The sequence below is a fragment of the Rhincodon typus genome, chromosome 35 (genome assembly GCF_021869965.1).
Source record: "Rhincodon typus isolate 14 chromosome 35, sRhiTyp1.1, whole genome shotgun sequence".
NCBI classification, from domain to species: Eukaryota; Metazoa; Chordata; class Chondrichthyes; order Orectolobiformes; family Rhincodontidae; genus Rhincodon; species Rhincodon typus.
This window is the reverse complement of record NC_063366.1, coordinates 2144344-2156640: the sequence shown is the minus strand read 5'-3', so window position 1 is coordinate 2156640 and position 12297 is coordinate 2144344.

The following is a 12297-nucleotide window of genomic DNA, read 5'->3' as shown; positions in this document are numbered from 1 at the left end:
AAGAATCCATTCTGATTTTAAACTTTCTGGACAGTCTTCCAGTCACTGCTGACAATATCTGACTGTGGACATGAAAAGATCCAGTCCTAGCGAGACTGAAACAGCTGGTGGTAATGGGGTAAACAGAAGAGCCATCACAAACAGGACTGAAACCTTTTTGGAACCAGGGAGACCAGATCACCCTAGAGGATGGCATATTACTGTGGGGAGCAAGGGTGATTGTCCTGAATAAAGGTCACCACCAGATACTGGCTGAACTCTTCTGGATGGTAGAGCATTGAAATTGTTCTAGTGTTGAAGCAACAACAGGCTGGATGAGAAGTTCAACAGCAGATGGACTAATGTGGGATGGGGGTTTTTTAATTGGGTGATGTCACAGGGGTGGGGGTAGGTTATCTTTGTCATGGAGAGAGTATGGGGACAGACAGTCAGCTGGAGGTTGAAGAAGACAACACTGACTAATTGTTGGAGATGAGCATGAAGCAGGCAATCAAGAGGAATCTGACAAATATAGGAACTGGTGTAATCTATTGATGCTGTTGCGCCATTCACTTAGATCATGTATGGCAAAGGTAATATGAGGGATTAGTTCAGCAAGATTGACAACTGCAGAAGCATTGTGGTGAATATAGAGAGTCAAGGGGCAGGAAGTTGTGAATTAGAAAGCACTGTCCTGGGGGAAGATGGCCTTCTTGGAATGGACGCTGATTGGTTCATGGACCCTAATGATCACTTGATCTCTATAACCACTGCTGGGTTTGTTTGATGGAAACGAGCTTTATCCTGTGTCACTAAAGTTTGGTGTCATTTCTGACCATTGGAATTGAGAGAACCAGACTAAAGCACAGGGATTTTGAAGAAACTTCTGCCTGAACTATTTCCCTGATGTGTATATTAGTAAAGTGAATACAGCTCCCAGGAGTGGGTATAATCAGTTGGTGATGTAAATTATAGATAGATCCTCCTCAGATAATGGATGTTTGAATATTATCATGGAGAATGTTTGTACTCTTCTGTCTGTGAGCACTACTATCCTGAGTATCAAAAACAGAAGTTGCTGGTAAAGTTCAGCAGAACTAGCAGCATCTGTGAAGAGAAATGAGACTTAACATTTTGGATCCAGTGACCCTTCTTCAGAATTGATGGTAGCTAGGAAAATGTTGGTTTATGCGCAAAAGGAGGGTGGGGGGAGGTGTTCAGGAGTAAACAATAGGCAGGGATAGAGCCCGAAAAGTGAGAGAAGAACAGTTGGTCAGACAAAGGAGTGGATAACTATCTGGCTAGGTGGGTGAAAAGCTATTCATGGATATTGTTAGTGGCTAGTGGCTATTGCTAGGTAGTGTGTAATGACATATTATGTGACAGCAAGGCCTAGCGTGTGGGGGAAGGGGCTGGGACAAGGGAGAGTTCAGGCTGTAAAATTATTGAACTTGATATTGAGCTGCAGGATCCCCAAGCGGAAAATGAGGTGTTGTTCTTTCAGCTTGTGCTGCGCTTCGCTGCAACACTGCAGCAAGCCTGGGAACAGGGTGGTGTGTTAAAATGGCAGGCAACTGGAAGCTCTGGGTATTTTTTGCAGGCAGAGTGTAGATGTTCTGTGAAGCGGTCACAAGATCAATGACTGTCCAAAGCCTTTATCACTGATCTCCCATGTTAAGGGTTTCTCCTCTGTGTGAACCTGCTGGTGCTTCGTAGATATTGCAAAAGATTTTTTGCAAACCTTGAACAGTTTATCCCTTGTATGGATTGTCTGATGGACTCGGAGTTTTGATCAATGTGTGAAATCTTTATTTTCAACCATACATTTGAATGGTCTCTCCCATATGCATGATGTACATGAGGCACATCAGCTGCGGAAACGTTTTGTCATACAGCCATGTGAATAGTTTCTGTCCTATGCATGCATTGGTGTGCACGGAGGCTCGATGACTGTGAAAACAGTGTTCCAAACTCCTCACATGTGAATGTTTTCTCCCCTGTATGAACCTGTTGATATCTGTGGAAGGTTGACAAATAGAAGAATGATTTGTCACACACCTCATACATGAATGGTTTCTCCCCAGTGTGAATACATTGATGAGCATGGAGGGGCCATGATGTTGCCATTGACTGATTGCACAAACTGCAAAGAATAGTTTCTCCCCTGCAGGGATGTGTTGATGAATGGAGAGGGTTGATGTAGTTGAGAATGATTTGATACATGCCTCACAGGTGAATGGCTTCTTTTCTGGTGTGACAACATTTAAGTTTGTGGAGGGATGATGAGTATGAAACTAATTTGTTAAACTTTTTGCAAATAAACAGTCTCTCCTCAATGTGATTTGGTTATTGAGGTTTAGTGAGTCTACCGGTCATTTGTTGCACACTTTGCATACCCATGTGGATGTGTTGGTGAGCTTGGAAGGAAAATGATTATGGGAAGGACTTGTTGCAGACATTACAAATTAATGATTTCTCCCCTGTATGAATGCATTGATGAATGTGGCGTCAATACTGCTGACAATATTTTGTTGCACACCTCACCCATGAACATATTCTCCCCTGTGGAATACGTGAATCATTTATCACACATCTCACACACAGAAATGGTTTCTCCGTACTGTGAATACTTTGGTGTTTTATGTCAAAAATCACACAACACCAGGGTTATTTGAAATGACAACTTTCAGCACGCCACTCCTTTATCAGGTGCAGTGAGAGAGGGCACACCAACAGAGTTTATAGGCAAAGAGATCAAAGGATCATACAATTGGTATGAGCGTGAACAAATCTTAAATGGCTGATCAACAAGTCTGTTAGAAAGGAGACACAAGTTTTGATTGATTAAGATGAAAATTCGTAATATGTTTCAAGTTGCTACCCCAAGATAATTAAAAATTTCATCAGTGTCTGCCTAACTTTCCAAACTTCAATCAGGCATGGATACAACAGGTGACATCTCAGGTCAGATACTGAATTGTAGGTGTGAGGCCTTGTTCTGAATCTGTCTCCAAGTTTTAAATCAGCCCGGTCTTATTCAAAAAGTAGGAATTTATAAAACTCCACACTGACTGACTGTTACGACAAATTGTCTGTTTTTTGAACAAAATAGAATGTATCTGCAAATAAACATCTTGGATGAAATGTTTGTGGACAATCAGGGATGGAAATGCCCCTTATGCTATGTGAGAAAATTCAGCTGAGAGTTGTTTAGTCAGTGTTTTGTGCTGAACAGGAGCTGTGTGTTGGATATTGAGTGTGTTTACTGGGAACATTTCCCTTCTGATTTCCAGGCTGAGTTTTGTTGTTGGCTCATTCCTGAATATGAGAAAGTGAGGTGTAATTATCTGAGAGGTGCAGTGTCTCAGGATTCTTACTGCATTCCTGTTGTTGTGTTCTGTGTGCGAATTCACCTGGCTGCAACACCTGGAGACACTGTTTGTGAAATCTATTTTAATGCCTTCACTAAAAGATTTCTGTAAAGGCTTTGACGTTTTCACAAACATCGTGGGCTTGGATTTGATTTTGTCCAGTGCTGTGACTGACAGCTGAATTTGGGAAAAGCAGCCAGAGGAGTGTTTCTAATTTCCCAGGATGAAACTAAACTCTTCAGACACCTTCACTGAAACAGGATTTCCCTCAATTTCAAAGCAGGACCCGGAAGGCAGTACTTATATTATTGAGACTCAGTCCCATTGGCCGAAGTGCCTATCAATCTGGATGGCCATTGTCCCAATTGGCGAATTCAACAGAGAATCCATCCGGATTCACAGACAATGGCTAATCCTTGTTTTGTCTCTGAGCTGTTCCTCCCAGCTCATTAGAGACTGCTGGAGTCCAGGGTTCTGTTTGTTTTAACCCTTAGCTTGCTGACCTCTCCTCCAGTCCATACTTGGTAGAGTCTGGCCCTGAACCTTTTCCTTCATGTGAGACAACAAGGTGCAGGGCTGGATGAACACAGCAGGCCAAGCAGCATCATAGGAGCAGAGAGGCTGACGTTTCGGGCCTCGACCCTTCATCAGAAAAGGGGGAGGGGAAGGGGGTTCTGAAATAAATAGGGAGAGAGTGGGAGGCGGATAGAAGATGGATAGAGGAGAGGATGGGTGGAGAGGAAACAAACAGGTCGAAGAGGCGGGGATGGGGCCTGTAAAGGTGAGTGTAGGTGGGGAGTTAGGAAGGGGATAGGTCAGTCCAGGGAGGACGGACAGGTCAAGGGGGAGGGATGAGTTTAGTCGGTAGGAGATGGAGTTGCGGCTTGAGGTGGGAGGAGGGGATAGGTGGGAGGAAGAACAGGTTAGGGAGGCAGGGACGAGCTGGACTGGTGTTGGGATGCGGTAGGGGGAGGGGAGATTTTGAAACTTGTGAAATCCACATTGATACCATTGGGCTGCAGGGTTCCCAAGCGGAATATGAGTTGCTGTTCCTGCAACCTTCGGGTGGCATCGTTGTGGCACTGCAGGAGGCCCAGGATGGACATGTCGTCTGAGGAATGGGAGGGGGAGTTGAAATGGTTCGCGACTGGGAGGTGCAGTTGTTTATTGCGAACCGAGCGTAGGTGTTCTGCAAAGCGGTCACCAAGGTTTCCCCGATGTAGAGGAAGCCACACCGGGTACAGCGGATGCAGTATACCACATTGGCAGATGTGCAGGTGAACATCTGCTTGATGTGGAAAGTCTTCTTGGGGCCTGGGATAGGGGTGCGGGAGGAGGTATAGGGGCAGGTGTAGCACTTCCCCATCCCCGCCTCTTCGACCAGTTTGTTTCCTCTCCACCTATCCTCTCCTCTATCCATCTTCTATCCGCCTCCCACTCTCTCCCTATTTATTTCAGAACCCCCTTCCCCTCCCCCTTTTCTGATGAAGGGTCTAGGCCCGAAATGTCAGCCTCTCTGCTCCTATGATGCTGCTTGGCCTGCTGTGTTCATCCAGCCCTGCACCTTGTTGTCTCGGATTCTCCAGCATCTGCAGTTCCTCCTATCTCTTTTCCTTCATGCCTTCTCTTTAGTCCATCAAGATGGCATAGAGCTGCATTCCTGTGTGAGTGAATGAGTGTGTGCAAGCATGTTTATGAGTGGGAGCACGTGAGTATGAGAACATGTGTGTGAGAGAAAGTATGAGCGTGTGCTTATAAGAAATCCTGTACGCATGCAAGACAGAATGTTGAGGCTGGAATTGAACTGGGCACACATATATGAGGCTCTTGTAAATACAAAACCCAAGAAGTTTTGTTTGCCTGTATAAAACAAATTGTGATGACGATTCCCAATTCTGGGCACTTAGTTAAAGAAAGAAGAGACCAGGGGACAGGAGAAATACCAATGTCCCTGATATCCATCCCTGATCCTGCTTCTTGCAGTTCCTCCTCAGTATGCTTGGTTTACTTCCACAAAAGCATTAAGCAAGGCTTTAAGATTCTCTTCTGAAACAACTTTGATCATGTATAAAAAAAATTGAATAACTGAAGCAAAGTCAGTGTTGTTTTCATCATGGATTTGAACTGGTTGCAGTTGAAAAGTTTTGCAGCTATCTTGGAGAAAATGTCCAGACCATGGGAAACATTGTTCTTGACAAGTGAAAAATGGTGATGATGAAGGTGGAGAAAAGGGGGGGGCGATGTCAAGGATTCTGTTATATTACTGTTGGTGAGAACTGTGACTAACATCTTGTTGTGGAGGAGATGGAAGACATTGATGAATTTTTCTGGGCAGCTAGCCTTTGACATGAGGGTAAGAAAGCTAGCATAAAGGCACTTTACCTGAATGCTCGTAGCATTCGTAACAAGGTTGATGAGTTAACGGCACAAATCATCGCGAATGAATATGATTTGGTAGCCATTACGGAGACATGGTTACAGGATGGTCACGACTGGGAGTTAAATATCCAAGGGTACCAGACTATTCGGAAGGACAGACAGGAAGGTAAGGGAGGTGGTGTAGCTCTGATATTCAAGGATGCCATCAGGGCGGTGCTGAGAGATGATATAGGTTCTATGGAGAATGAGGTTGAATCCATTTGGGTGGAAATTAGAAATCCTAAGAGGAATAAGTCACTGATAGGCGTAGTCTATAGTCCACCAAATAATAACATCTTATTGGGGCGGGCAATAAACAAAGAAATAACTAATGCCTAAATGGTAAGGCAATTATCATGGGGGATTTTAACCTACATGTAGATTGGTCGAACCAGCTCGGTCAGTGTAGCCTTGAGGAGGAGTTCATTGACTGTATCCGTGATAGTTTTCTTGAACAATATGTAATGGAACCGACGCGGGAGCAAGCTATCCTAGATCTGGTCCTGTGTAATGAGACAGGAATAATTAATGACCTCATAGTTAGGGATCCTCTTGGAAGGAGTGATCACAGTATGGTTGAATTTAGAATACAGATGGAGAGTGTGAAGATAAAATCCAATACCAGGGTCCTGTGCTTGAACAAGGGGAACTACAATAGAATGAGGGAGGACTTGGCTAAAGTAGACTGGAAACAAAGATTTTATGGTGGGACAGTTGATGAGCAGTGGAGGACTTTCAAAGCAATTTTTCAAAGTGCTCAGCAAAAGTATATTCCAATGAAAAGGAAGGACTGTAAGAAAAGGGGTAATCTGCCATGGGTGTCTGAAGAAATAAGGGAGGATATCAAATTGAAAGAGAAGGCATACAAAGTGGCCAAAAACAGCATGAAACTAGAAGATTGGGAAAACTTTAAAGGTCAACAGAAAGCCACAAAAAGAGCTGTAAAGAAAAGTAAGATAGAACATGAGAAAAAACTAGCACAGAATATAAAGACAGATAGGAAAAGTTTCTATAAATATATAAAACAAAAAAGAGTGGCTAAAGTAAACGTTGGCCCTCTAGAGCATGAGAAGGGGAATTTAGTTATGGGATATGATGAAATGGCCGAGGCACTGAACAGGTATTTTGTATCGGTCTTCACAGTGGAGGACACTAATAACATGCCAGTAATAGACAAAGAGACTAAGGTAGGTGAGGACCTGGAAACAATCATAATTACGGAAGAGGTAGTGTTGGGCAAGCTAATGGAGCTAAGGATTGATAAGTCTCCTGGCCCTGATGGAATGCATCCCAGGGTACTAAAAGAGATGGCGGGAGAAATAGCAGGTGCACTGGTGGTAATTTTCCAAAATTCGCTGGACTCTGGGGCAGTCCCAGCAGATTGGAAAACAGCAAATGTAACGCCACTGTTTAAAAAGGGAAGTAGACAAAAGATGGGGAATTATAGACCGGTTAGCTTAACCTCTGTAGTGGGGAAGATGCTTGAGTCTATTATCAAGGAAGAAATAGCAAGGCATCTTGATAGAAATTGTCCCGTTGGGCAGATGCAGCATGGGTTCATGAAGGGCAGGTCATGCTTGACAAATCTTTTGGAATTCTACGAAGACATTACGAGCGAGGTGGACAACGGGGACCCAGTGGATGTGGTGTACCTAGACTTCCAAAAGGCCTTTGACAAGGTGCCGCACAAGAGGCTACTGCATAAGATAAGGATGCATGGCATTAAGGGTAAAGTATTAGCATGGATAGAGGATTGGTTGACTAACAGGAAGCAAAGAGTGGGGATAAGTGAGTGCTATTCTAGCTGGCAGTCAGTGACTAGTGGTGTGCCTCAGGGATCGGTGTTGGGACCGCAATTATTTACAATTTATATAGATGATTTGGAGTTGAGGACCACGTGTAGGGTGTCAAAGTTTGCAGATGACACTAAGATGAGTGGCAAAGCAAAGTGTGCAGAGGACTGTGAAACTTTGCAGAGGAACATAGATACATTGAGTGAGTGGGCAAAGGTCTGGCAGATGGAATACAATGTAAATAAATGTAAAGTCATACATTTTGGTAGGGGTAATAGTAAAAAGGATTATTACATGAGTGGTAAAAAGTTGCAGCATGCTGCTATGCAGAGGGACCTGGGTGTCCTTGTGCATGAATCACAGAAGGTAGGTCTGCAGGTACAACAAGTAGTTAGGAAGGCAAATGGAATTTTGTCCTTCATTGCTAAAGGGATTGAAATAAAAAGCAGAGAGGTTATGTTGCAGCTGTACAAGGTGCTGGTGAGGCCACACCTGGAGTACTGTGTGCAGTTTTGGTCTCCTTACTTGAGAAAGGATGTACTGGCACTGGAGGGGGTGCAAAGGAGGTTAACTCGGTTGATTCCGGAGTTGAGGGGGTTGGTTTATGAGGAGAGACTGAGTAGATTGGGATTATATTCATTGGAATTCAGAAGATTGAGGGGGGGATCTTATAGAAACATATAAAATTATGAAGGGAATAGATAAGATAGAAGTAGAGAGGATGTTTCTACTGGCAGGTGAAGCTAGGACAAGAGGGCATAGCCTCAAGATTAGAGGGAGCAGATTTAGGACTGAACTGAGAAGGAATTTCTTCACCCAGAGGGTTGTTAATCTATGGAATTCCTTGCCCAGTGAAGTAGTTGACGCTACTTAAGTAAATGCTTTTAAAAAAAAGGTAGTTTTTTTTGAACAATAAAGGAATTAAGGGATACAGTGAGAACGCGGGTAAGTGGATCTGAGTCCACGAAAGGATCAGCCATGATCTTATTGAATGGCGGAGCAGGCTCGAAGGGCCAGACGACCTACTCCTGCTCCTAGTTCTTATGACAGAGTCTTCCCTAACACTTCCTGATTGGTTACGTCAATGAATGCCATGAATAATGGTTGTTGTGTTGCTGACATTTCTCTTCGAGTTGCCGTGCTCTGAAAGTCATGTCCACAGTTTGTTTGGAAGCCACACTGGCTTTCAGGAAGAATTTCCTCAGAGCCTAAGAAAAGACGCCTAGTGAGAATTCAAGCAATGAATTTCAGGAAATGGAGAGTAGGAAAATTCCTCGTTGGTTCCCACAGACCACTTTGTCTCCTTTCTTGAAGACCATGGTGGTTGCAGTATCCCTCAGATCAGCAGAGATTTCTTCTTTGTCCAAGATTTTCAGGAACAGTTTAATGGAGATGACAGGTAAGCTCTGATCTTCCAGGTTTCAGAATCTCCACAGGAATCCCATCCATTCCTGCAGTTTTTCTATTCTTCATTTGTTTAATTGAACCTTCAACTTTTGTCACAATAGGTGGGAGTCTAAGGGATGAACGGGATTGAGAGGATTTCCTTAGACACTTCCTTGTTGATGATTGTACTGTGGCTTAGGAGTTTTTTGAAGTGTTCCCTCCATCAGAAGATGATGTTTCTCTGTATCTTTATTTTAAAGCAGTTTGAGGCCAAGGGTGTTTGGATGGTATATTGCCTTAATCACACTAAGAAGAAACTCCAGGTGCCTAACTTGTCAGCAAGGAGTTACAGATTTCCCAGTCTCCCATTGGTTCCTGATTTCCTTCATTCTCCTTTCTAACTCCAGCTTTCCCATTTGATGGGTTCTTCTCTTTGAATCGAGAATGTTGTTGTTTTGCTTGACACAGACAGCTTTCTTCTTCTTGTCAGTGTGGTCCTGGATGATGTGGTCATTCTTGTCAAACCAGTTTTGTGATTTTTTTTCTGAACTTGTTGCTGATGGTTTCTTCACAGACTGAGATGATGGCTCGCAACAGTTCTTTCCAAGCTTCCTCCACTTCATTAAATCGTATTTTTATATTATGCACATACATTCAGGGTCAAACTGGTCTTCACCAGCACAACACTAGGTCATAGTAATTTGATTGCCTGTATTACACACCACCCAAGTGTCCTTTCCATTGTCATCACAGTGCCTGGGAAAATGGGGTTCTTGGAAGAGGAAAGAAAGTAGCCACATAGTCTACTTCTGGTCACTATCCAGGGTCCCTGTTGGGACCAGAGGTTATGTCACAATGTCATGAGAAAAAAGAAAGGACTTATATCTGATCCCCCATACAGGGGATTAGCGGACAAGCACACTGTGAAAAAGTCTCTGACTGAGGGGTCAGCCCCTTCAGCAAATGAGGTGAGCGAGTTGGAGAAAATCATGTTTCTGTTTACTATTTTCCAGAAGGATTGCATCAAACTACACCGGAGAACACAGAGAGGATATGTACCGGAGATAGATCCTGACCATCACTCAAGGAACAACTGTACTACTGTGGGTGGACATGCCATCCCTTCACAGCATTGCTCAACACACAGACTGTTGGGGTGGGCAGTGAAACATCAAATGGAATTCAATAAGGCCAGGGAGATTTGACATATCATCGAAAAAAAATGCAATTATGTATCAACTTTGACAATGCATTTTGAGGTGCTGGTCACTGTTATAATGTAGAAACAGGGCCAAAATCCCCACAAGCTTCAATGCAATCATGACCAAATGATCTGTTTTTGTGATGTGGTTCCTGTGATCTACATTCATGAGTAGGTCCGCAGGCAAGATATCTAATAAGAAGCAGATTTCCAAACACCAGCCTGTGGGCTTTATCCATTTGAGGAAAAGGTCTAAACCTCCCATGTTTCATCTCTGGAGAGATCAGAGACTTTTCTGAAAGAAGTCATCCGGAACTATGGCTCCTGTATCCTGACGCGCAGCAAATCTCAGTTCCCAATACCTTGGGCTCCTTTCTGCCGTCTCGGTGAAAGCTGGTATAGATGTGAAATGATCCTCCTCATTTCTCCCTCTCTCCTAACCTGTCGGATCTTCTGCAGCCCTGAGCACGCTATGAGAATATACAGCTCCAGAGGCGATATCCAGCGCCCGGACACTGTCGTCATAATCGGAAACATCACAGTGGGGCGGAGCCGGCATTACCCGTTTCTCTTGGCGATTGTGACACAATTCCACCGGGGAACCAATCAGGAAGAGGGAGGGCAATGGGCTCTGTGGGGAAGGGAATGCGATGTCTGTTTTCGCTTCCAAGGGGCTTTTACAGGGGCGCACCTCCAATTCCAGCACCGTGCACATGACAGCTGCACGGGCTCGCGCGCTCTCAGATTAGCGCGAGTGGACCAACGGCTCCTGCGCGAGACAGAACTACAGCTCCCGTCAGGCACCACGGGCTGAGTCTCCCCCAAGTTCCACACTATCGCCCCCTTATTGCGCAGACATGCAGCATGGGTAATGTAGTTCGGAGCGGGATTGTGAGGGGTTTGGATGAATTGAGCTGAGTCCCTGGAGAGGTTTTAAACAACTTCAGTGAAGGGGGAGCTCTCTGGGCTTGGGGCTGCAAATTCAGTTAATGTTTGAAGAGACGGCCTGTCCCTCCCTCCTTCACACATTTGACTGGACAACATGATCCACTTTTAGTCCCACCTATTCACTTGTCAATTCTAGCGGAGATAGAATCGCAAATAGAGCTTAATATTGTACAATCATTGGTGAACATTCCCACTTCTGGCCTCATGATGGTGGAAGGTCATTGATGAAGATGATCTGGCCTCAGACAGGACCCTGAGGAACTCCGGCAGAGATGTCCTGGAGCTGAGATCATTGACCACCAACAACTACTACTATCTTCCTGTGTGCCAGGTAAGGATCAAACAAGCAGAGAATGTTCCACTTGATTCCCACTGATTCTAGTTTTGCTCAGGCTCCTTGATATCACACTTGGTTAAATGTAGCAAGGGGCAAGGGCAGTCACTATCACCTCACCTCTGGAATTCAGCTCCTTTATCCATGGTAGAACCAAACTGCAAGTCTGCATCCCACTGGAATGGGAGACCAACAGGAGATGGTTGTTAGTCAGACTTGCACATAAAGCAGAGAAAATACTATGTTTATTGTTCACTACTTACATAAGAATATAGGAACTAGGAGCAGCAGTAGGCAATTCAGACCTTCTAGTCTGCTCCGCAACTGAACACAATCATGGCTGATCTTACCCTGATCTCAACTCCAATTTCCTGAGACTGTCCCACAAGAGGGACATCTTTCCAAAGTTCACCTTAACAATTCCTTTCAGCATTTTCTACACCTCAACTGATTGCCCCTCATTCTTCTGAAACCTCGTAAGTACATCCTCAAGCTATTCCACTACTCCTGGTCTGATAGCACTTTCATTCTTGGAATCAATCTGATGAATCCTGTCTGAACTGCTTCCAGTGCCACCACATCCTTCCTCATGTAGGGACGATACACACAAAACATCCACCAATCCCTTATAGAAAATTAACAACATGCCTTAACTTTTATAATCCAGGCCTTTTGCAATAAATGCCAGGATTCCATTTGCCTTTTTAATTAAATGCTGCACCTGTATATCTACTTAATATAATTCATGCTCAAATGATGCCCACATCCTTCTGCAATGACGCACTTTGAATTCACTTGCCATTTAAATAATAATTTGCCCATTTATTTTTCCAGCCAAAGTGGACAACCTCGCACTTATCCACATTG